We start from the raw sequence: 27,095 nt of genomic DNA, 5'->3' as shown, positions 1-27,095 counted from the left end.
GCATAGCATTTCTGCTTACTTAGGAGAGAATTGAAACAATTAATTTCCTATTTAATTGAGTAAACTTACTTAGGAAAAATAGGAAGTGATTTTAGGGGCGGGCAATTTTCACAGGGAATTTCTTGGAGGAAGGGAACAACAGATAAGAAGAACAGGAAAAGTTTCATGTAGGTAGCAGTGTATTCACTGGATCCTAAAGGCAGTGAGACTCCTGACAGGTAGGTGTGAGGAAGGTGCATAGCAGGCATACAAGCATAGGTACATGGGAGATGGAGTGACGTGTAGGAGGAACAGCAAGTCCAATCTGACTGGATTGTAGAGTGCACGAAAAGGAGCAGTGTGCAAGAAAGCTAGATAAAGTAGAAAATTCCAGTTACATAAAATTTAAAAGCTTTCTAATGAACAAAGTCACTTAGAATAAAAAGGGAGGTGGAAGGGAAAGGAACAAGCTCTTATTAAGCACACTAGGAAAATTGAGAGGATGGGTGTGTCAGCTATAAGCGAGGACTGTCTTTAGATACATTATTGTTTATTTCTCTTTAAATATCAATAACCTCCTGTATCCCGAAGAGATCATAAAAATGGGGAAAGGAACCACATGTACAGGAATATTTATAGCAGCTCTTTTTGTAATGGCCAAGAACTGGAAATTGAGGGAATGCCCATCAATTGGGGAATGACTGAACAAGTTGTGGTTATATGAGTGTAATGGAACACTGTTGTGCTAATAAGAAATGATGAACAGACAGACTTCAAAAAACCTGGAAAGACTTATATGAGCTGATGCTGAGTGAAGTGAGCAGAACCAGGAGAACATTGTTCATAGAAACAGCCACAGTGTGCAATGACTGATTTTGACAGACTTAGCCCTTCTCAGCAATGGAAAGACCTAAAACAATTCCAAAGGACTCAGGATGGAAAATAACAAACACATCCTGAGACAGAACTAAGGAGTCAGAATGCAGATTGAAGCAGGGTATTTTTTTTTTTGGTTTTATTTTTTGTTCTTTTTCTTTCTCATGGTTTCTCCCATTCATTATAATTCTTTTATGCAACATGACTATTATGAAAATGTGTTTAATAGTAATGTATGTGTAGATCCCATATCAGATTGCATGCTGTCTTGGGTGGAAGGAGCAAAAAAATTTAAATTTATGGAAGTGAATGTTGAAAACGAAATATAAATAAGTTGGGGAAAAAAAGAAAAAATAAAGAAATATCAATAGCCCTTAAAAAAACCTATTCTTTTTAAATTATGAGGATACAGTAACCAAATCATTTTCTGTGTCTCTGAAAGAAGGAAGGTTAGGTTCTTACAGAGGAAGTTAACTCCTGGGAGCTTCATTTCTGCCATTACAAAATAGATTCGACAGGATAGGGAAAATGAAACTGTTCTGTTAGCCTCTCCCACTGCAACTCATAAACCAGAATGATTCCTCTGGGGGATTTTGATGCAACTTTTGCCAACCTGTTACGTTACCTTTGTAAGGTGCCTCCCCAAGGGAGGATCTATAAATTAGTTCTGTGTAGAATTGTCTTGAGGAAAAGGAGGGCAGAAGCAATAGTAGTAGTACCAGAGTTGTAAGGAGAGTCATGGGACACTTGAATCCTGTCTTCATGGCACTCCTCAGTGCCTGCTTCTATCAATATGCCTGGACCAACCAGGGCTTCCACAGACTCTACAACAGGTTCAGTCCTAGGAAACAGGGAAGTAAGAGATGTATTGGAGCTACTAAGCTTATCCTAATGGCCCGAGGGGGAGCCTAAGGGAAGCTGAGAATTCATATTCAACCTCTCAGGACCTTTGGCATTTTTATTGCAATGCAGCCCAATACTTGATGAAATCATGCTTGAAAGTTACAGGGAGGCAAATGTGAAATGACTTTTTGGTCATTTTCTTGGAATTTATCTATATTCTTTTATAGTATTCTCCTCTGCTTACCTTACTGTTTCCTGAAAAATAACCATAAAGGGCATCTTTCTTTTGTCTTTAACAAGTTAAGTTTTAGGAACCAGAAAATATGTTTTCTCTGACAGGCAGATATAAGAAAAGAAATCAGTTCAACAGATTTAGTGCTTCCTGGGTGCTGCAGCTATGCAAGCATACTAGCAAGAATAATAAAAGCCCTTGATCCTGTGGAGCTTATTTATGTGGCAAGTGTCATAACAGATAGAAAAGAAGGGCTGTGTAAGTTCATTGGCAGAGTAGGCTATATCCAATTGGGAGGGGATCAGGAAGAGTTTCATGACAGAGAGGAGGGTGGTGGAACAACTTTTTGAAAGGTGTTTTGAAACATGGTTCAGATTCTGACAAGCTGGGAATTTGGGGTAGGGCTGGGTACATTACAGGTGAAAGGAATAGCATACATAAAAGTTAAAAAGTATGTGATGTGTTCAGGAGACAGTAAGTAAGAAGTACAATTTGATTGGAGTGTAAGAAGTGGTATACTGGCAATATTTAATAACTATCCTCAAAAATGCATGCATACTATATAGATCTGCACTATTTAATCTGCGTTATTAACATTTTCTCCATTACTTTAAGTCTATATTTAATCAGCAAAACAATAAATTAAGCCCTGATTTATAGTATTTGCTGAGAGGTATAAATGCTCACACTGAAAAGTATAACATTTGACTCTTGAGAGGTAGTTGGAGCTGGCTGCAGCATGCACCCGAGTGTAATCCACTTGGAGGGGTAATAGTGAGAGCTAATACTGTAAAAAGAAGTTTAGACCATATTAAAGAGAGACTTAGAGCCAGGCTGAACCTAAACTTAATTTGATAGGAAGTGGGTATTCATTGAAGACTGTTAAGGAGATAGTGACTCAATTGGAGTTATGCTTTAGAGGGATTAAGTTGGCAACTGTGTGCATATGGGTCAAATCAACTTTTTTTTTTGGTATTGGTGCCCACATATGACCTTCCATTCCCTTTCCTCACCCTATCTCATCTTCAGAGGAAAAAAAAGGAATAACCACAGGACTATAGACACCTAGAGAATGGTAGAATTAGAACCCAAGAAGTGATCTAGTTTAAACCTTGCTAGCTGTGTTTAGGAAGAAATGCTGCTTAGGTTTCCGAAATGGTTTTGAGGAAAAAATGTTCCACTCAAGAGGGAATTATCAGAACCAGGAAATGCCATAGGAGAAGAGATTTGTAAATGTTGGATATTTTCTTCTTAAAAAAATTAATTAATTGATATTTTTTGCTTTTACATCATAGGCATTCTGGGTACATACTCCTGACCCCCAGCATTGAAATCAACCTCTCTTGTAACAAAGAAAACAATCCAGCAATGTTCATTTTTTATTGTTTTGTAGTGGCTATTTCCATTTTCACTGTTGGAGTCATTGTTTTCTTCACTCTTCTTCACTTTTATTCAGTTTATGTAAGTCATTTAATGCTTCTCTGTATTCCTCATTCACTGTTTCTGACAGCATAGTACTATTTCATTACAGTAGGGTACCAGTTTGTTTAGCCATTCCTCAATAGTATCTGTGTTGTTTCCAGTTCTTTGATGTGTTTCTTTATTTGATTAAGATTTGATCATTCTGTTACCCAAAGTTTGGCCTCCTTTTAATATTACTTTCATTAACATTATTGTAGTTATAATATATATATATATATATTGATGTCTGGGTTCTGCTTACATTCAAGCATCAATTCATACAAATCTTTCCATGTTTCTTTGAATTCCTTATTTGTCATTTTGTACTGTCCAACATTCCATTATTCCAACCATACTATTTCAACTCTTCTTCAGCACCTACTGTGTACTGGGCATTGTTGCTAAGGATACAAAGAAATACCAAAAACCACCCCTGCTCTCCAGAGCTTGCATTCTAATGGGGAAAGACATCATGAAAACAACTATGTACAAACAAGATATATACAGGATGAATCAGAGCTCATCTCAGTGGGAAGGCACTAGCATTAAGGGGAATTTGGAAAAGCTCTTGTAAAAGATTGGATTTTAATTGGGACTTTGAATGAAGCCAAGAGAGCATTCACAGCACTGAAAATGGGTGAAGTATTTCATCCTGGAAGTGATAGGAAGCCCCTACAGTTTGTTTATTGAATAGAGAATTGACATGATCATAACTGCACTTTGGGAAGATCAATTTGATAGCTCAGTGGAGAGTAGACTAAGTATCCAATTTGTTTCCAGTTTTTTTTTCAATTAATAGTATTTTATTTTTTCAAATTGCATGTAAAGATAGTTTTCAACATTCGGTTTTATAAGATTTTGAGTGCCAAATTTTTTTCTCCTTCTCCTCCCCCATTCCCCAATAGTGTAGGCAATCTGATATAGGCTACACATGTACAATCATATTAAACATATTTACACATTAGTCATGTCATGAAAAAAGAATCAGAACAAAAGGGGAAAACCATGAGAATGAAAAAGAGAAAATAGTATGGTTCGATTTCCATTCAGACTCCATAGTTCTTTCTCTGGATGTGGACGGCATTTTCTATCATGAGTCTTTTGGAATTATCTTAGATCATTGCATTGCTGAGAAAAGCTTAAGTCTATCAAAGTTATTTCCAGTTCTTTAATACCACAAAAATACCATAATGAATATAATAATAGCTAACTTTTATATAGTGTTTTATGTATATTATCTCATTTGATCTTCATAACAATCCTGTGGCATTGGTGCTGTTACTACTGTCCCATTTTGTGGACAAAACGTGGCATTCACAGTCAGGTCCTCCTGACACCAAGTCCGGCATTCTACATACTACACTACTTGGCTTAATATTGTGCTCATATGGGCTTTTCTGTCTTTGAAAGAAAGACAATATATAGTTTATGATTTTTGGTAGATCAGTGAGTATGAATGATTTAGCCACTTTTCTCACACCATAATTCCAAATTGTTTTTCCAAATGGTTGTATTAATTTATGGCTTCACCAATGCTTGTATTAGTGTGCCACAGTCCTGGCAACAGTCTCTATAGCCTTTTTTTATTGACCATTTTGTTGATTGTGAGATGAAACCTCAAGGTTGTTTCAATTTGCCTTCTCTTGTATTTAGTGATTTAACATCCTTATTTTAAAAACTCATTTCATATTATTTGACTAGCTATAGGGGGGAATATTCTAAAAGGTTAGATAGAAGTAATATAGTATGTCCTAACAGGTGCACCAAGAGATATTTTAGAGGAATCAGGGTGGGGGTGGAAGGCAGGGTGAGAAGAGAGGATACATGAGTGAAAAAATGCAAGGGCTCTTCTGTAGTCTAGTTCTTGTAGTAAACTTGTCAACTGTATGTAGTAGGTGATAACTCTAGGAGAACTATCTGTAGGAATTAGGAGTTTGGTGGTGGAACATAGTAGAAGTTGAAGGTATAAGGATCTGTCTTGCTTTCTGTAAATATTTAAACACTGGGAAGATTATTTTTGGTAGTTAAGCTTGCTCTCTGTGACTGGCAGGCTTCCAAGTTTCTGTGAAAGTGTATCAAGTGACACTATGTTAAGTCCACATCTCCCTTAAGATCAGTGTGTTAACTATTACTTAGGCTGTGATTTTATTTTTGTCTTCACCCTCTGCTAACCATAATTTTTTTGGAGGGGTGGTGGTGAGGCAGAGTGGAAGTCTTCCTTTTGCCTCCAGGTTGAGAACTAGGTAGCCATAAATTTTAGCGTGGTGACATCCCCAGTGTTGCGTTATTTTGAGGTGTTGCATTTTACACTTTTGGAAATGTCTTTATCAAGTCCAAGGAAGCATATTGGTAGAAAGCCTTATGTTATGATGGCTATAAAGATTATATATACATTTTCATACCTGGTCAGTTTCCCTGAGCTATTTAATAAATGTGCCTTTGTTTAAGTCCAGGTGGAGAGACCCTTTGTTATTTGCAAGAGGAAGTTAGTTGGTTTCTTTTAGTTTTCATGGCATCATTCTCGCTTTCCACTTTGTTTTATTTATGCTATGTTATCCACTTTGTGTTTTGTATCCTGGAGAAGATGGCAGGTGGGGAAAGTTACCTTTGGAGAGAAAAAAAATATCCAGTGCCTACGGAGAGCTTCCTTCAATCAGTGCATTTCTTTGGGTGACCAGCAGATGGCAGGCTACTCCCAGAACAGACTGAGGACTGCTCCTGGCCTTGCTGAGTCAGCCACCTCTTCCCTCTACCTCTCTCTTGGACAAACCACTTTCTTCTTCTATCTTCCCTGCATTAGCAGCAAATTCCAAATTCTGTAGAGAGGAAAGTACTGCTGTTACTTCCAGCTTTGTGGTCTCTTGCTGTCCTTCTTCCCTTAGCTCCATTCCCAAATAGGTTTTCACCTTTTCAACCTTAACATTAAAGTGAGACCATGTAAAGCAACTGGGGTTACACAAGCAGAAAGGTAAAGGATTAAGAATATAGAAAGAGGATTTGTTGGCAGTGTTGGTTTGGCGTATATTCATTCTGTGTGATCAGTTTCTGTTTTCATTCAGCTATAATCTTCCTCATTAATTTTTTAGCTATTCATCCTAGGTCTTTGGCAAATAAAATGCCAACCACTTTTTATTCCACACTCCTAAAGGCAGTGCCAATGAATGATTCAATCAACAAATGTTTATTGAGCCCTTACTGTATGCCAGGTACTATGCTAGAGACTAGAGATACAAGTATAAATGAAACAATACATATTCACTAGGAGACAAATATGTAAATAAGTATATGCAAAATAGTTCATTATAGGGTAATTTGGGAAGGCATCATGTAAAAGATGATGCTTGGGCTATATCTCAAACTCCCAGAGATTTCCTTTTGGCAAGCCAGTTCCCTAAACAAAGGACACAAATCCTAATTTGGACCAGTACTAAAAGCAGGAGATAAATTAGCAAATCCTGGGCCCAGTGTAAGATTTATGAATGATGATCTCTGTCTGCTTTGGGGGAATGGTTTTCCCTTAGAAAGTTAGGGTACTTCCTTGACTTCCTTCAAAGCTCAACTCAAACTCCTCATGAGTCCCTTCTCAATCCTCTTACTGCTAATACTTCTCCAACTGTCTGTGTGCATGTACATACATATATATATGCATGTGTACACACATAAACATATAGCATACATAAAATAAGTATATTATTCATTGCTATATCCATGTATATAATTTATGTATATGTTGTCTGTCTCTGTTGATTATAAGCTTCTTTGAGGTCAGGAACTTTTTCATTATTGCCTAAAGTCAAGTATTTCATCAAGCATTTATTTAGTGCAGTTATTTATGCTTCCTTTGTGCCATGCACTGTGCTAAATGCTAGGAATACAAATTCAAACAAAAAGGAAGATGGTACCTGTTCTTTGAGACCTTATTTTCTGATGGGAAAACAATATGTAAAAAACCTGTAGGTTGAAAGGGGGTTGGGGGAAGGCACTTGGGGGCAAGATGGAGAAATTCAGAGGAGTGCATCCTGCTGGAAAATAAAGAAATGACTGTCCAGGCACCTCCTTTAAATGGAGGTTCTGAGAGGAGTCTTCTACCTTCCAATCAAAGGGAAGGGCCTCTGATTGGAACAGAGAGTATTTTGTCTTTGTATCCCTAGCACCTAGCACAGTAGAGTGTAGAAGAGACTTGATACATGCTTGTTCGTTGATTGACCAGGTCACTGTGATTGATTATTGATTCATGTAAACTCACATTTCCAGATTTTAAATCCAGAAAAAAACACCTGTAGGAATGACCCACAGATTATTGTTTTTCCAACCATTGAGAGAGAGAGACTTTCACCCATTTTCTTCTAGAAATTAGGGAATCAATCTATGAGCATTTTTTAAGCACTTACTATTTGTCACACACTGTACTGAAACTGGGCAAACAAAGAATGCTAAAAAACCAGTCCCTATCCTTAAAAAACTTACATTCTAAAAATTTGGAACTCAAAAAGTTATGGAACTGAATGTTGTAAACTAAAAGTAAATAAATCTTTTAAAAAATTTTCATTTTAGTGGGAGAGACAACATATAAATAGGCACATAAAAGATCAAAGTAGATCAGAAATAACCTTAGGGACTTGGAAAGGCTTTAAGATCTGAAAGGATCAGGAAAAGGCCTCATGCAGAAGGTGGCATTTGAGCTGAGTCTTAAAGGAAGCCAGGGATTTTCAGAAGATAAATTTATGAGTAAAAGGATAAATTAAAGCATAAAATTCAATTCCACAAACATTTATTAAGCAAATATTGAGAAAGGGGAAGGGAATAATGATATGACATTAATATAGTATAGGAAGTGATGGTACCAAAGGAGACTTCTAAGCAAAGTGATCTAGGAAAATTGAGGAAGAGAAAACTTAAACCTGGATGGATCAGAGGAGATGACATATAAGTTGAACCTTGGAAAGAAAAAAAAAAAAGGTTTTTCCCCCACACCAAAAATGTTCTTCCCAATTCCGTCTCTTAGAATTCCTAACTTCCTTCCAGACTCAGTTAAAGACCTAGAACCTAGATCTCAAATAAGGCCTGTCCTTTGCCCCTCCCTCCATATCACTGTTTTATTTTTACTTACACACACAAGAACACTCTGTTTACATGCATTCATGTTATGTCCTCATTAGAATGTAAACTACTTGAAGACAGAAAATGTTTTTCACCTTTGCATCTCTAGCTTTTGGTACAGTGTAAGAGTTTAATAAATGCTTATTGAATGAATGAATGAATGAATGAATGAGTGAATGAGTGAATGAGTGAATGAATGAGTACATTCCAAGGATGGGAAAGGCTTGAATGAAGGACATCACATACCTTCCTGGGTATTGAAAATGGACAAAGCTCATCTATTCCTTGATCCAAAGAAATCACTCTTAGGAATATATCAAATAAAGGTCAGTGACTCAGTAAGTAAATCCTAGGTGTTGCCTAAGACTCACGGGAGGCGTGACTTGGCTAGGTACACAACTGGTTTGTGTGAGAGCAGGGCTCTAACCTGGGTCCTACTGACTCCTCCCCCACTTTGATACACATCCAGTAAGAACTACTTACAACTTATCTCTAGCAAAAATCACCTACTTAAGGAAAAGTGAGAACTTTCACTAAGTCACATAATACTAGTATTGTACTTAACCTGAGGTGAGCTACAGTGTTCGTTAACCATGTCCATCAATGAAATGTGAACAGATGTATTAATATGGGAAAAGTTAGTATGAATTCTCAAGTGTCATTTCGTGGGAAAGTGAATCTGCTTTCTTGATTTTTGTAGCCCTCCCTCAGGTAGGGTAGAGTGATTACCATAAAACAATGCTCAGTGTTCTTAATGTATACATTGTTCCAGGTCTGCTCTCTTCACTCTATGTCATCAGTTCATATGAGTCTTCCCAGGTTTCTCTGAACCCATCTCTTTCATAATTTCTTTTGTACCTGAGGGTCCTTTTCCTCTTTCTTGGAAAGAAAATGGAGTTCCCTAGGACCTCTGACCTTGATGTTTTTTTTCTTTTACAAAATAATATAGATTTGCTATTTGAGAGACTGAGGCTGGTGAATTGCTTGAGTTTGGGAATTCTGAGTTGCAGTAGGCTAAATCAGTCAGGTGTCCACAGTAAGTCCTAACACCAAGTGGGATGAAGGCTACCCTAAGAAGGGGCACACAGGCCCTGGTCAGAAACAGAACTAGTCAAAATTCCTGTGCTAATAAATGGTGGGATTTAGCAATTTGGAAATTCTCCATGAACTCTTCTACAACTGTTGGATCTTGAGCATAAAACCTTGAGCTTTAGAAATATCCCTGGTTTAAGTCCATGGGAAACAGTACACTTAGAATATCTGGGGAATACTGTCAGGGAAATTCACTTCAGACTAAATGAAGGTATAATAATATAATATAAGGTCCTTATATTTCTTGGTTATTTTTAAGGACAAAAAATCCTTTTATGAGAAACTTCCACTTCATACCAGGTCTGATAACTCCCTTGAACACCATGAGTAGGTTTGAGCATCAAGATATTGTGATTTTAATCCTATCCTTCCAAATTTATTACATATTATTGCCCCATGTGAATGCCTCAGTCTATCTATGTGGATCTCTTTGCTGTGCCTCACACATTCCATTTCTCATTTCTATACCTTTTCATAGACTATTCTCCATACCTGGAATGCTCTTTCCCCACCTCTACCTCTTAGAAATCCTAGCCTCCTCAAAGGCCAGCTCAAATGCCACCTTCTTTTCCTGGTTACTGTCAGCTGCTAATGCTCTGCTCCTCCTAGAATGTGCTTTGCTTTGTGAATATTTTTTTCTTTACTTTATATGTGTGACCCATGTAAGTATCAGACTTCCTTTCCCCTACTTCTACTCTCACAGATGAGTCTTAAGCCCCAGAATGAGACTTCATTTCACACTCTGGCTCCTAAAGGTACACCTGAGTCAGAGGTGATTCTGTATTGCCATTGACTTGAGCCCTGCACTCTTGTGCTTCCCTTCCTCTTCCTCCTTCACCCTATTATTAGTTGAGAGTCAGCTGATCAATTTAGTCATCCAACCTTAAGTAGTTTTTAGAAAGGGATATTTACAAGGGTAATACAGTAAGAACAGTGTGTACAAAACATCCCCCCATATTTGTGACATACTTTCCCACAAGTATATACAAAGTCCAGGGAAAAGTAGTTTCAAAATTAGAGAACACATGAAGCAGAGAGGTCAACTCACAGCTCCTAGTTACTGGAAGTCTATTTCTACCTTCCCTCAGATGCTCAGCAAGTTCCCTTTCAGCACATTGAATCTGGTTCCAGTCTGTCCTTGACTCCCAGTGCCAGCCTCTCCTGTCCCAAACAGATGTGTTCAGATGTTGATAAGAAGATGGGAAGTCTAAAATTTTCCTGACTCTTCTAAACTAGCAGGGTCCTTTTCCATCCAGGGTGGAGTGGGGACAAGGAGACCTGACCATAGCTAAAGCTGAATCCTTTCTTTTCACAAAGATAGTTTCTTTTCAAGAGGTTTAGCAGAAACACCAGGCTCACTCCAGTTTACTGAATTCCACCAATCCAGTTCTTTTCTGTTGGACCCCGGGAGGATCAGGCAATCGGAACAGCATTCCCTATCTGACATCGTTTTACCTCCTCAAATAGCTTTTAGAAAATTTTCACATTTAGTCTAAGGCCTATGACTAAATTGGTTGAGCATCTTATTGTTTTCTTTAAGTAGTAGGGTGACTCGACTGAATAAGTATCAACCAAACCCACCCTTACAACATGGACAGGTTGTTTCACCTGATAGAATATATACTTTTTAAGAACAGGGGCTATATTATTTTGAAGAAAACTGGAGATTTTCAAGAGTTGAAGGTGAGGAATGAGAAAATTCTGAGCATGAGGGACAAAAATACAGAATTTAGGGAGTGACAAGAAGGGTTAGAGCCAGATTATTTGAATGCCAAGCTGAGGCATTTGTATTTAATTTTAGAGGAAGTAGGAAGTCACAGAAGATTCTTTAACAGGGGAGTGCTAGGGTCAAGCACATATTTTTGGAAGTTTTTTTTGACATGTCTGTGGAAGATGAATTGGAAGGAGGAAAAGCTGTTGCAGTAGTTGATCCAGGAGGTGATAAGGACCTGAGCTAGGATGATGACCTTGTGAATGGAGAGGAGGAGGAAGTGAGGGATGTGGTGGTAGAATTAACAAAGTTTGACAATTGATTGGCCTTGGTGGAGGAGGGACCAGAGAAATGGGAAGAATATAAAGATGGCTTCAAGGTGGTGAGCCTTAGTGAGTGGAAAGATAGTAGTGGCCTCAGCAGAACTCAGGAATTTTGAAGTAGTGAGTTAAGTGGGGAACATAATGAATTTCATTTTTTACCTGTTGAATTTGACTGATTGAACATCTGTATGGAGATCCTTGCTGGGCAGTTTGTTCAAGGTGTGGCATGTAAACTAGCATGAGACAATAGAAGTTATCTGCTTAAAGGTGCTAACGGACCCCATGGAAGGTGATAGGAGAAGGAAAGAAAGCACTAGTTTGCTTTTTCCTAGTTATCTCAAGTCCAAATGGATAGTCATAGTGTTTTTAAATGGTTTTGAACTGTTCTCTGTTTGGGTAACATCACTTAACAGTGCATTATATCAAAAAGCACACCCAACTGGCATTCAGAAGACCCACGCTTAATCTCACCAGTCATGATGGCCAAATCACTTATTCTCTTTGGGTTTGTTTCCTGAATAGGAATGATGGAGTTGAACTAGATGATCCCTACATTTCCTTTCAGCTCTTAAGCTTCTATGATTTGCTTTCCTATGTACACATGAGCAAATTTTTAAGGAATATAAAATGCCAGTCATACAAAGGAAAGTAAAATAATAGCTGACATTTAGCTCTTTAAAATTTGCAAAACATCTTACATACATTATCTTTTTTAAGCCTAACAACAACCATGCAGTTTGTACTAGAGGTATTATAATCCCTATTTCATAAATGAAGGAGAGGTAATGTACCTTCTCCAAGATCACATAGCTAGTAAAGATGAAGTGGGATTCAGATATAGGTCTTCTTACCTCCAAAACCAGCACTCAATTCACTATCTCACATTGCCTCTCTAAGTACATTGAAAAGATTCCTTCCCCTCTCCCCTCAAGCCCAAAATAATTTTCCCTTCCTCTGAAATAGTATATGCTATACTTTTGCCAGACCATTGAGACCCAAGATAGGAATGATTTAGGGCTATTCAGAAGCATTATAACTATTCACTTTCAACTTGATGGTACTGTGTACCATTATTATTCTGCTTTTATACCTTGTTTTATAATTAGTATCTCTCTTTTTAAAAAAAAGATACTTGAAGATGATGGGGACCTTATCTTAATTGCTGTATCTCCTTATAGTGCTTTGCACATAAGCACTTTTGGATGGATAGAGGGATGGAAGGAGGGGGGAAGTATTGGCATTATAACCTTGTTTACAGTGTTAAACATCAAATGGAAACTTCTGATTTTAATAATAGTAGTATCCCCCTTCTTTACTCTCATCTCCAAATTAAAAAAAAAAACTTGTTTTAATGACTGAAAGAGCTTTCCCTTGGCACAGTGGACTGGACTACTGCCTAAGTCCTGAGCAGAGTACAGGGAGTTGGTAAAGTTGTTGGGGGGATGGGGGTGTGGAAAGTCTTTATGAAATTCCCAACTCAGCTTGGAACCCACACTGCAGAACAAAGACAATCTTTATGTCTTTCAAGGGACTTGGATTTCACTTGGCTTGATTGTAATTAGCATAATTAGTTGAGACTTTTATTTTGTATGGCTATAACTGCAAAAAAAAGGCAAAGTAAACTATCGTGTGTGTGTGTGTGTGTGTGTGTGTGTGTGTGTGTGTGTGTGTGTGTGTGTGTAAGAGAGGAGAATATATTTAAAGGAGTGGGTCACTGAGTTTTTCTTGAAGAATGACCTTAGGTTAAAAGGCAAATGTCTTACTTTCATAACCTTCCTGAGAAACTCCTTTTTCAAACAAAAATCTGGGGAGCTTATATATCGGAGTTTATTTTTAAGTATTACATTTGAATTGATTTATTAAGTCATTGGATCATCTATGATGTTTAAAAAGTTCGAGAGACATAGTTTCTGAGTAATTAATCATTTTATTAATAACGCTAGCATTTTCTTAATAAAAGGAAGGACATTTGGCTCTTGGACCATAGATGACACATGATGTTTATATGCCCTTGGAGAAGGAGGTGCACCTGAGGGTGGAAGTCAAATCTTATTGGTTAATAAGTAATGAGAAGAATGAATATTACAATGAGAGGTGGACCTGTTCTGATGAGGGGATGGGGGATATAACAGATTATGTTATTTACTTCTAAATTGCCCAGCATTGGCAAAAAAATTTATCCATAAATAAATATTAAATACATAAAAAACAAATAAATAAATAATTGAAATTAATATAAACAGATAAAATAAATCCAAAAATCTATGTCCTAAGCCCAAGCCTGAGCAGAACACAAAGGAAATAGGTTGGAGTTTCACCTTAAATTAAATTCCTTGTAAAGTTGGGTGGTTCTAGACAAGATTGAGGAGAAAGTTAATTCAATCTCATCCCCAATGTCCTTTAGAGACTGAGCTTTGAAATGAGGACTTTAGGAAAAGAGGAAACTGTAGATCTCTTCAAATCATTGGTTATTAATAATCATTTCTTTCACATCCAAACAGAATCCCCTCTACCTTTCTTTTGTATAAAATATAAAAACTTAGTTTTCAACCTGAGGAATCAACTATGTCCTTGTTAAAGTTGAACACTGGCAACAAGACTACTGAGCTGGAGGTTTGGGAATCATGACTAGTACTGATGTCTGATTAATTTGAGATGATGAGTATGGGGAAAGCTCTTGGTGAATGGTCTCAGTTTATTCTGTGTTGTATGAGGTCCTTGGCTGAGAGGATAGGAGGAAGGATACAGGACAGGCTTGAGGAGAAATGAAAAATTTGGAATAGCTACTATAGAGAGTGGTATAGTACATCATTTAGAAAGGAATAGAATGTTTTCCTAGCTGTATTCCTAGTTCATAAAACTTAAATTTGTAGTGGGCTTAATCAGCATTGCTTTGTGTTTTCCTACAGCTCTTTTTAGCTACTAGTATGAGAGTAGGAGCAAAAGACACAATCATAGGAGCAATACAGGGTTGGCAAGGCTTAATCGGAAACAAAACAAGGGTGTAAGAAAGTTGAAGCTGGAGTATAGTGTAGCATTGAGTTGGTTCACTAAGGGGTCATGAGAATGAAGGGGGAAAAGTGTGTCCGGTGATGGTCTGGGAAAGAACTGAGGATAGAGGGAATGAAAGTCACAGGTAAAGGGCAGGATTAGGTTTGTTAGGTTTATTAGGCATAGTAAAAGATAGAATGATAAAAGGTTTTAGTCAGAAATTTCAAGAGAATAGAAGTGGCCGGTTGTGGGTGTGTATTGGCATGACATCCTCAAGGAGGTGTCTCTATGTATAGTTGAAGTGAAGTGGAGGAGCAGGTTATGGGTACTGAGTAGACTGAAAAACTGGGAAATCAGGGTAATTTGATAGAGTATCAGTATTATATGTTGAAGACCACTAATATGAGGGCAGGAGATGGGGAGGAAAGAAAGATTATTATCCAGGTGCTAAACTCATTAAGAAAGAAAGGATAATTAGATAACAAATTTGGATAGGGTAAACCTCAGGAATACAGGTTGTTTTGTAAAGGAAACAAGGAGTATTCCAGCTCTTCCTCCATGATCAAGTTAGTCAGAGTGTATGAAAGTATAACCAGTATTAGAAAAGGCATGAGGGAAGCAGTGTCATCAGGAGGGTGGAACAGTGGAAAGGGTGGGCAGATCATTTAATTATGGTTGTTGCTCTAGGAGGGGACATGTTTCAAGGTAAATTTGAAGGAGAGAGAATTAAAAAAATTTTTTTAAGTGATTTTAAAATAAAAAGGGACTGATATGGGGGCTATCAGCCAAAAATAAAAGTTATTCTAGGGATGCTTGAATAAATCTAGACTAAACCACATGGGAAATACTTTAAATATATTATATATTTAAAGAAGAAAATTACCAAGGAGGAAATATTCAGTTTCATTTCATTTCATTTCACCTTTAATTCTCCCATTCATTCCACCCCCTTACCCCCCTATCCCTCACTTTTTTGAAGTCACACTGAAATGTCAGGCAACCAAACTCTTTGTTAGGGTTTCCAAATCATCAAGGTGCTCAGGGCCTTCTTGATTCACATTATTTTTCACTCTTCAGACTAGATAGACAGCTTTCTCTTCTTTTACAACAATAAAACATCTCTTGGGGGAAATTCTGTGGGTTTCAGTAAATAAATTACTGGTTTTACCAACCTAATTTTTCTATAGCCATAAATGAAATATTTGCTATTGCAACTTAAGCCCATTCCTTCTTCTTTCTAGCTTTTTGGTACCAGCTCTATATAACACGAGTATAGTTCTTCCAGGCTACAAATGAATCAGAAGGGGCAAATTCTCATGATTCCAGCCAGGACCCTCACTACTTCTTAGTTTTTACCTCTTTGAAAAAATAATGGTTACTTGGCAAGTAGACCAATTTTTTAGCTATAGGCATTCTTCTCTAGGTACAGATAGTTCTTGCTTTATATAAATTCACATTATGCAAATTTGACCTAACAAAAAGAATTCTGAAAGAAATCTGCATTCCAAAAACACACCTATGTTAACTTTTTTTTTTTTCATTTCTCTACTCTCTCTCTCTCAGCTCCTGCCCCTTGGCTTGGCACTCTGTGACCTTCCCGACCTTCACTCCCTACCCCACCACCAAAACAAAACAAAACAAAATCCTTAAAAAGAAAATAGCCCTCCAAATGAAAGCAGAATAAACACCACTTCCATTGAAGAGAGGAGACCTTTGCCCTTTGCCCTGCTTTGGCCACATATTGGGCCACCCATGTCTGTCTTCTGTATGTCATCATTCAGGTACCCCATGCTGCCTATCCTCTCCTGTCTTTGTCCAGCTTCCATGTTTCTGTTCGCCCCACTTTCATCCTCTAACCCCTCCTCTCATGTTCCTCCTCTTGTTCTGGCTTCTCATCTGAACCCTGTGCTGGCCCCCTTCCTGCCTCCCTCCCTTTCCCAAGTCCAAGAGTATTATGTAAAAATCACTTTGAGATCTGAGTGCTCTACAGAACTATCTGTATAGTACTATTGCTTGGAAACAACCCTATTTTGAAGAAGTGGGTTATTTTCTCTCAAACAAGATATTTGAGAGTCATTATCTTTCTCTGTTATTTGGATTTGGAAGAATTGCCCAGGCATAACTTGGAAACCAGATTCTTTCTTGAGAGAAAATCATCTAGAACCTATGCATTCCAGCTTGGTCTTAGATTTCTGATAGATGTGTGAAGTAAGCAGTTACTTGTGAAGATGGTGGAGAACTTCTTACCTCTAGTTAGTACCAAAGTGGTCTCAGAATGCTTTGTTGTAAGGCATCTAAAGAAAAGAAAATTGATAAACTAAGAAGCATAAGTGGCAATGACCAGAGGCTTAGCAGGGACAGTGGATTTTTAGTATATAGCTCCATAGATCAGTCCCTGTAAACAGTTCATCTCTTTATTAGTCTATCTTCTGCCACAGCAGGAGTAAGCTGATGACCCACCTAACCTTAGATAAGATGCAGTGGACAGTGCTTGTGCACTCTGCTTCTGGAAGATATTTCAGAAACATAGGATTTGTAGGCACTGTTGCCCTAAAAGAGTTTGTCACCTTCTGTTGAATAAAGAACCACATACAGTTTTAATGACAGTGTAAGATGTATCAATTTTTTTACATTCAATAGAAATAAATTGTAGATATTGATCTTCAAGATTAATATTAAGCTCATTTACCCAACCATTCTTTGTGACATTCTTTGACAGTAAGAGAAAAAACCTCAGGTAACATGGGGCAGTCAAGAGTATTTCCTAGAACCAACAGAAGTCTTTTATTTTGAATTCCTCAGGTCAGAGCTACTGCTGAATTTCTGCACATATTAGAATGGTAGTGAAGGAAAAGTAGTGATTACTTTGGAAATGAACGTTGTCTACTTAGTCCATGTTGTCTATTTGCACCTTTTGTAGGGAATAAAGTCCACTACTCTGCATTTGGGATACATGATGTCATGAATTCAATGGGCCATCAGAATTTCCTTGAATGAAGTTAATGCATTTGAGAATTCTGTTTCTTGGAGCTCTGATTTGATAATGTATTTATTTGTAATAGTCAAAAGCATAGCAAGGAAAGTATAATCAAATAGTATGTCAAGTTTGTGAAGTGAATTTAAGCTAAGAAATGTACTTAACAATCCTTTTGTGCAAAAACATCTTATAAACAGGAAATCTGGTGATTATTTAATGAAGTTGGTGATGGGGTTTTTGGTTCAAAGTGGAGGTGGGAGGGAATCAAAGCAAATGCTATTGCTGCTACCTGCCTTCTAAGTATGATACTCATGAAATAATTGACATTTGCTGTGATTTATGCAAGTGCTAATCAAAAGCTTTTATTTTCTGATTATCTCTCTGTTTGATGGATGGGAGATGCTAGCGCAGTCAAAATATAAACAGTTTTTGGTATGAGCTTTTTGGAGAATAAATTAGCTATTCCAGAGTATAGAGGTATATAGCTTATATATTTATATAGCTCCCCTATTGTCATGTTGAGTTCAAAGCAGGAAATTATTTTTAATAACCTTTTTTCATTTTCTGTTTTAATGGAGCTAGGGAAAGAAAGTTTGGCAATAGCTGAAGATCCCTAATTTAGTCCCCCTTAACCTCTTCTACCTCCGATTGACAGTCTATTGTCAGAATGGAAGTTGTGCCTATGAGATGGGAGTGAGCAGAACAAATGCCATAAGACAGCTATACATCCCTGGAGGGCCCAGGCTTAAGAAGGTGAAGGAAGTGCAATTAGAGAAGGTCTTCAGCACAGAAAGTTAATTAGCTACTAAATAGCATTTAGTGATGTTCTAGGTTGGAAATTTGTGTTTGAAAAGCAAAAGAAGATCAATAAAAAAACTGACCAAGCAAGGTTTGGGGAAATCTGTGTGTTGTTTTTTTTAAGCATTTACTCCTTTAGTATAGCCCCAAGCCTTATGATGGAAAGGAATGAATGTCTACCTGATGTGCAAATGGAAAGAATCTTGAATTTGGAGAAGATTGAAAGGTGCTTAGGATGCTCAGTGTGAGGAAGGCCATTTGCTCAGTGGCCTTGTAAAGTAAATGTGGAACTGGGAACCAGACACTTCTATTTTATGACTGGCCCCACCTAAATCAAATTACCTAGCCTTTCTGTATCTTCTCCTCCTACTGATTTTTTTTTAAGTTTGCTCCAGATAATTATGAAAATCATTTCTATTAGAGATGACTTGGTCTAAGGCAGTGGGGACATATTTTAGAAACCATATCGATTGATCTATCAGTAAACATTTATTATTAATAAATAATATTATTTTGTTAAATTTTTATCACTTACTATATGCCAGGCACTGTGCTAAGTGTGGAGGGTACTAAAAAGACAAAAGATAGTCCCTGCCCTCAAGAAGCTTACAATATAATGGGGGAGATAATACACAAATAAATATATACAAAACAAGCTATAAAAAAGCATAAAAAGGAAATAATTAACATAGGGAAGGCACTAGAATTGAGAGGTGTTGAGGAAAAATGTAATTCTATTTGGGATGTAAGAGAAGGTAGGGAGGTCAGGAGGAGCAAAGGAGAAAGAGCATTCCAGGTATTGGGGGACAACCAAAGAGAATTCCCTGAGCTAAGAGATGGAATGTCTAGTTTGTGGACATCTAGGAGACCAGTGTCACTGAGTTGAAGAGTAAAGTAAGAAGACTGGAAAAAGAGGAGGGGGCTAGGCTCTAAAGGGCTTTGAATGCCAGAGCATTTTGTATTTGATCCTGGAGTTTATTGAGTAGGACACGATCAGGTCTCTGCTTTAGGAAAATCACTTTAGTGGTTTGAATAGAGCTTGGTTTGGAGTAGGGAGAGACTGTTGGAATAGTCTAGGCATGAGGTAATGATGGCTTGCATTAGAGTGGTGACTGTCAGGGAAGGGAGTGTATTCAAGAGATGTTGTTAAGGTGAAATCACAGTCCTTGGCAACAGATTGGATCTGGTGGGGTGAGATAAAAGGTGGTACCCCAGCATGTATTCTAGTTTCTCAATACATACGTAGTGAAAATCAGCATCAACGTTTCAAGGCTCAGGAATGTTTATGATACCTATTTTTTTTATATTTTTCCCCGGATATAAAGATTGCCTTGGGTGTGATATTTCTATATAATGTTAATTTTTAACTTTCTTATTGACATAGTATTAGTTCAATCTGATTTTAAAAATTTTAAGCTTAAATGCCAAAAAAAGCATTTACAAATGCATAACAGAAAAGAGGATTGTATATGAAACATATAATATGTATATGTTATATGTATATAATATAATATGTATATGAAACATATGAAAAATATAATAAATTCCATGTTACTTTTCAAAATTCTCCTTGTCTGTGCTTCCTTCTTAACTTTATTCTCTTCTGTGATTTTGAAAAAATGTTTCAATGACCCTCCTTTTTTTTGTATGTGTGTGTCACTTTTGCTAAAAGTCCTGTCTTTTCCTAACCCTTTCGCACTTAAAAACTTAGAGTAGGGGCGGCCAGGTAGCACAGCGAGTAAGAGCACCAGCCCCAGTGTCAGGATGACCTGGGGATCGAATCTGGGCTCAGATACTTAGCACCACACCCAGAAATAACTGGCCGTGTAACCTTGAGCAAGTTACTTAACCCCGATTGCTTAAAAAAAAACCAAAAACTTAGAGTAAGGTAAGGGTGGAAATCTTTGTTTAAAAAAAATTTAGTTATTGTGAAGCAAAATGAACCTACACAGAGGCCATGATATGGGGTTCCCCCTACCAATTTTTTTTAACATTTTTATTTAAAGTTTTGAGTTCCAAATTCTATCCCTCCCTCTCCTTGCCCCTCCCTGAGATGGTAAGCAATAGGTTATAGGTTATGCATGTGCAATTATGTAAAACATTTCCATATTAGCATGACATGGGGCTTTGAAAAACATGATTAGAACCATGATCTTAGAATTGTTTTGATGGAAATGTAGTCCTTTTTTCACACTTAGTGTTGAGAGAACAGCCTCCATTAGAGTTCTTTCTTTTAATCACAGTTCCCAAGCAAGTAATTTTGCTAGTACTTATCTTCTTTCAAATGACAGATCCCTGTATGTCCATTATAACATTGTTCTAGCACATATACTTTCTATTTCTAGGGTCTCTACCAATTAAGGACTGCTCTTTTACTGGGACAACAGCAGTCTATGAGGTGACAGGTTTCTAATACCAATCTCTTCTGGTTTGATGAGTATCCCTATTACCTCCAAAGGCTAGTTATATAGGGAAGAATTAGAAACCTATTTAATCTGGAATGTGACCAGTCAAACCAAGCAATTGTGAGTCCAGAGTCTCAGACAGAGAAGGGAAAAATGGAAAGTAAAAGAATTAGGGAGAATGAAAGAGAACACAAAGATGGATTAAAAGCTTCCTCTGTAGGAAGTTGAGTCTTACAGCCCTCTAAAGTGCCCCTCACTGGCCTGGTCTCAGTGCTTGCCTCTTCTGTATTTGGGTATACTCTATCTATGAGAAGCCCAGTCTAGAAGGAATAACATTGGACGTAAAGGCAATAAGCCCAGGAATCAGGTTCTGCTTCTCCTAACTGCTCTGAACAAGTCAATTCACCTCTCTAGTTTAGGCCTCAGTTTCATTTATAGTAGTTATATTGATAATCTCTAAGGTATTTTCCACTTCTGAGATACTATGATAAATGATTCCTTAATTTTCATCTTTTCAGTCCCTGAAGACATTAGTGGGGACAAAGAAGGAAACAGATTTAATGATTGATATAAAGGGAGTTGGTGAGAAGTCATTAGAGTTGTAGTGGGCATATATGAAAGAAAAAGAAGCCATAATTAACAGTCATTTAAGGTAGGGCCCCAAAGATAACAGACTCCTCCCGGGTAAGGAATGTTGCTAATTTATGTACCAGAATTACTTACTAGGTTGCATTGGTGAATAAATGTCCTAGATTAGGTTGTGATAGGGTACAGGTTCTGGGAAACCCCTTGAACTCTTATTGAATCTTCCCACTTGATGAGGGCATTTGCCTGAGGCCATAAATCTTTCATTATTGCTAGGCCCAATTCTGTTACTCTTGACCTAGCCTAGCCCTCCATTGTCCAGCTATTTTCCTACCCAATACTTTATAGTTATATTTCCAACTCAATACTTTATAGTTTCCTGACCAGGGTGCTCGAGACCCCAAAATATCAACATGCTGGATCCTGCAGAATGAATTCAACTCAAGCATTTTCTCAGCCAAAATTAAACAAAGTTTATTAAAGATTCTCCATAATGGGTAGACTCTTAAGGAGCCTAAGTATTTGTGACACTTGTCCAATACAAGGGGGCCAGAATAATCTGACACAGAGTAAGTCTGCCCTAGATTAATCTCAGCCCTTCATGGAGGCAAGATGGATCTTAAATACAGAGAGATTGTGGGAGGATTTTGGGGTGGTCTGGAGAAGGAGTTTAGGGAAGGGTGTTAAGGAGGAGTGTAAGGGGGATCTTTGATGGAACTGAGGTCAGACTCCAGAAATGGGATTAAGGGTGGGAAAAAGCTGAAGGCTGTTTTAAGATGACAGACAATGAAGTACTAGGCTAGTTTAAGGGTAACAGGTTTGGGTATAGTTAGTTTGATAGGATCAAGGATGGAAAGTAGCTGGACAGTGGAGGACAGCTCGGCTAGTTTAATAGTTACAAATTTGGGCCTAGCAAAAACGAAAGGTTTATGGCCTCAGGCAAATGCCTCATCAAATGGGAAGATTCAATCAGAGTTCCAGGGGTTTCCCAGAGCCTGTACCCCATCTGTTGAACTACCCTATATGCACTTAGATAGATAACAGGGTGAACTCTAAAATTGAAGCAGCATGATATAAAGGAAAGAGCACTAGACTAAAAAATCAGAAAATCTGGGTTCTTTATTCTTGACTTTGTGACTCATTTAGCTGTGTGACCTTAAGTAGCAAATCACTTCTCTACTCTCATTTTTCTTATCCGTAAAATGAGAGGGCTATCCCTTTTGGCTCTAAAATTCTATCATTTGATATTTACTTTTCTCAGCCAATGACCAAACAGATACTGAGGTTCATTTTTAATCATTCAGTCAACAGATATTTATTAATCACCTACCATATGTCCCTGTAGCATACCTCCAGTCCCTTCAAGTTCCTACTGACCCAACAACCTAAAACCTTCCTCTTGTTTGACATCCTACGTAGAATTTGTTTAGCCTGTTAGATTGAGCTTATATGATTCTGTAGGATGTTGAAGGAATACTGCCAGTTATCCATTGGGGGAAGGGAAATTTTGGCTTAGACTGCTGAGGAATCCAGGGAATTTAATCAGATGCCTGAGGGAAGCACCTAAATTTAGCCAGATTATTAGTAGTATTCATTCAGTTTTAAAATTGCCTAGGGGAGCTTCACAAAAAAAAGTTAGGGATACTGGACAAGATTTGCTTCAGTGTTGCAATGAAGATGATTTAGGAGACCAGGTGATAATTTTTTAAATACAGCTCCTAGATGTCATAGCTAGCAGCTAAGAAGAATAGTAGGTTTGATTGAAGGACTCAGAGGCAGGAAGATCTAAATTCAAATCCTACCTTAGATACTTTGTAGATCTGTTGTCCTGAGTAACCTGGTGGAGTCAGTAGATGGGGTTGCAGGGCCTGATGACTAGAAGATTGATCTTCTGAGTTCAAATGTGGCCTTAGACACTTACTAGCTGTGTGACCTTGGGGAATTCACTTAACCCATTTGCCTTAGTTCCTCCTCTATAAAATGAGGTGGAGAAAGAAATGGCAAACCATTCTCATATCTTTGGCCAGAAAACTGAACAACAGCAAAAGCTGTCTTCTCCCAGGCAGGTCTATCTTAGCCTTAGTTTTATTTGTTGTTGTTATGTCATTTCAGCCTCTGTTGCCTCATCTTTAAAATGGGCATAATAATTACAATTAACTCAGGGCTTTTGGGAAGGTTAAATGACACAATGTATGTGAAGTGTTTTGCAAAGAGTGTTATTTAAGTGTAGACTGTTATGATTAGTACTGTTAATATATTGGCCTTCACATATAAAGATAATTGTTGCTGACCCATTATCAACAGGATTGTATAGTATGGTAATTGAATCATTTAGTTTGTCTCCTCACATCTCCCACTCCATTAAGAAAGAAAAAAAAGAACAAAACCCTTGTACCAAATGTGCATAATAAAACATTGGACATGTCCAAAAAAGGTCCAAAAACCTTCCTGTAAGGAGGTAGTTAGCATGTTTTATCATTAGTTCCCTAGAATTTCTTATTCAGAGTACTTAAACCTTTCAAAGTTTTTGTTGTTTTAAAGTGCTGTTAAATAAATTCTTTCCTGCTTTTGCTCAATTCACTCTAACATTTCATACAAGTCTTCCCAATTTCCTCTGAAATTATCAACTTCAATCATTTCTTGTAGTACAATAGTATTCCCTTACTTTAATACAACATAATTTGTTAAGCCATTTCCCAATTAATGGACAGTTTCTTAGTTTCCAGTTCTTTGCCATCACAAAAATAGCTGCTATATAAATATTTCATACATAGAAGTCCTTTTCCTTTTTCTTTGATTTCTTTGGGATGTAGGCCTAGTGGCAGTATTGCTGTATCAAAGAGTATTTAGTTTAGTGACTTTGGAGGCATAATTTCAAATTTTTTTCATCTTTATAAAATTTTTAATTTTCATTATATTTTACTCTTGCTGTATTTACTAATTTTACATGATCTGGCCTTGAGTTCCCAAGATTTTGATATGTATTTGTTAATTGTTCCTCATAAAACAGCACTTTTATTTAATTTTGATAAAGTCAATTTTCTATGTCTAGCCTAGATTATATAACTCACAGATTTTCTTTTTTAATTAAATTTTATTTTTTACAATCAACAAAAACCTACCTTCTTTGCCTTTCACCTAACACACCTTTCTCATTGAGAAAGAGGAAAAACAAAACCCCTGTTTAAAAAAAAAATGTATAGTCAAATTGGTCAAAACTAATTTCTGCATTGGCTGTGTCAAAAAAAATAATCACTCTAAATGTGATCGTTCTAAAAATCATCTTTCAGGAGGTGGATAGCATGTTTCATCATGAGTCCTCTGAAAGTGAAGTTATTGTTTCCATGGATTAGAGTTTATAAGTCTTTCAGAGTTGTCTTTACAGTGTTGTTAATGTATAAATTGTTCTCCTAATTCTGCTCACTTCACTATACATCAATTCCTAAATCTTCTTAGGTTTCTCTGAAAACATTGCATTCATTTTTTACAGCACAGTAATATTCCATCACATTCATATGCCATAACTTAATCAACTGTTCTCCAATTGATGGAAGACCCCTTTCTGGTTCTTTGCCACCTCTAAAAGCTATAAATATTTTTGTATATTTAACTCCTTCCTCTTTTTTTGATAAACCTGATAGTAGTATCACATTGCTTTCCAGAATGACTGTACAAATTCATAGCTCCACTGGAAACTAGGGAGGATGCCCATCGATTGGGGAATGATTAAACAAACTATGGCTCATAAAAGTAATGGAATACTATTATGTTGTAAGAAATTAGGAAGGGGACTGTTTTAAAAAAATGGGGAAGATTTGTATGAACTGGAACAATAAGTGAGCAAAACCACTCAAACAATTTGTATGATAATAACAACACTGCAAAAATAAACCACTTTGACTTCTGAATTCTAACCAATCATGATTCCATAAGATCAATGATGAAGCATGATGCTCAACTCCTGACAGATTGGTGATGGACTCAAGGTGCAGAGTCAAACACATTTTTTGGATATGGCCAATGTGAGAATGTTGTTTTGCTTACTTAATAGTGCATATTTATTACAAAGGTTTCATTGGGATGTAAAGAGAGGAGAGATTGATTTGCTAATTAGAAACAATTAAGAATCAAAAATTCCTTTGCAGAAGACCATTAAAGTCCCAATAGCTGCTATACTATAGTATATGTATATAGGTTGTCTAGATCCCTATCCTTTACCTTGTGGCAGGTTATCAGGAAATATTTAGGCCTTTATGGAAAATAACACCTTTAACACCTTCTTATTGGACTTACCACTAACTTTTTGTGAAAATTTGAGAAACTTTCTGTCCCCAAACAATATTAAGATAACTGTATATGCTGATCTAGTCCAAAATACAGTAACATTTTTTATCTTGTTCTACATTTCTAACTGGCTCATGGTTCTTTCCTCCTCCTTTTGTGCTTCAAATTTAGTTTTTCACATATCTTATTTTGATTGTTATCATGTTATTAGTGCTTTGTCTATGTCTGAATGTGTTGGAAATTGGTCTGTATGTGGGAATGTATGTGTATGCACGTACTTTTTCTTCTTAACTATGACAGGTTGAGGGTTGTTTTTGTTCGAATAAATTCCAAGAGATAAAATGTCCGGGTATTAAAAATCTATTTATTAATTAGGCTGGCTACTACTTAGTAAATGGTCAGTGATCTCACTCTCATCTACTAAAGATGGAAAGGCAGGGTCTCAGGTCATCTTAAATCTCCCTGCTTCTGACAGAATCCTCCCCTGACCAGTGAGTGGCAACCCTGATTAGTGAATATTTAATGGGGAGGGGGAGTGAGTCTGGAGGCCTCAGTCCCTCCCTATTACTTCATCATCAAAGGGGGTTAGTTAGCTGAGGCGTGAGTGAACATCAGATGCAGTAGCCTCCAGCAAACTGAATAAATAAACCCTTTCTGGATGCATATCTCTCTGACTTTATTTCTCCTTCATGGGCCCAACTTCCCCAGAGTCTTAATGAAGGTGGACCTAGGACATATAGATCTCCCTTGGTAGTATCTATAGTACCTCAATTTGACTTCTGTTTACAGAGTAAACAAAACGAAAGTCAGGGTCCAATTTGGTCTATACCAAACTAACAGAGAGGCCCTGTGTGCTAGTATCTTGTGGACTAGGAGTGATCACATTACTTGGTCATGACCTTCAGAACTAGCCTTTTCAGGTGTAGGATCTTAACAAAAATATTTATTTTTAATATAATAGTATGATATTAATTTCCTTTAGTTGTCAGGGTGCCCTCTGAGGCATTGTTGAGTGTATAGCTGGAATAACTTTGGGAAAATTCATTGCAGAGAGGGAACAGACAATCATTTATTAAGCACCTTCTTTGTGCTATTATAGTTATTTTTGTACATGTTGATCCTTTTCCCATCTGTATGATCTCTTTGGCATCCAGATCTAGAAGAGCTATTGCTGGGTCAATGGGTATGTACTTTTTTATAGCCATTTGGGCATAGTTCCAAATTGTTCTCCCAAGTGGTTGGATCAATATACAACTCCACCAACAGTGCATTAGTGTTCCAATTTTCCCACATCTTCTCCAACATTTATCATTTTCCCGTTTTGTCAAGTTAGCCAATCTGATAGGTGTGATGTAGTACCTCAGAGTTGTTTTAATTTGCATTTCTCTAATCAATAGTGATTTAGAGCATTTTTTCATATGACTGTGAAAGATAGCTT

General features: G+C 37.2%; 1 protein-coding gene across 3 annotated transcripts in view; it reads left to right on the top strand.

Moving 5' to 3' along the window:
* Positions 1 to 27,095, top strand: part of TBC1D16 (TBC1 domain family member 16) — a 170,333-nt gene that overhangs the window by 86,498 nt on the left and 56,740 nt on the right. The window lies entirely within an intron of this gene.

The sequence above is a fragment of the Petaurus breviceps genome, unplaced genomic scaffold (assembly GCF_028583685.1).
Source record: "Petaurus breviceps papuanus isolate PSGF00001 unplaced genomic scaffold, PetGlider_PUasm1.0 90925, whole genome shotgun sequence".
Taxonomy (NCBI): Eukaryota; Metazoa; Chordata; class Mammalia; order Diprotodontia; family Petauridae; genus Petaurus; species Petaurus breviceps.
The sequence above is the reverse complement of the archived record's forward strand: the minus strand, read 5'-3'. Positions and strand labels throughout refer to the sequence as shown.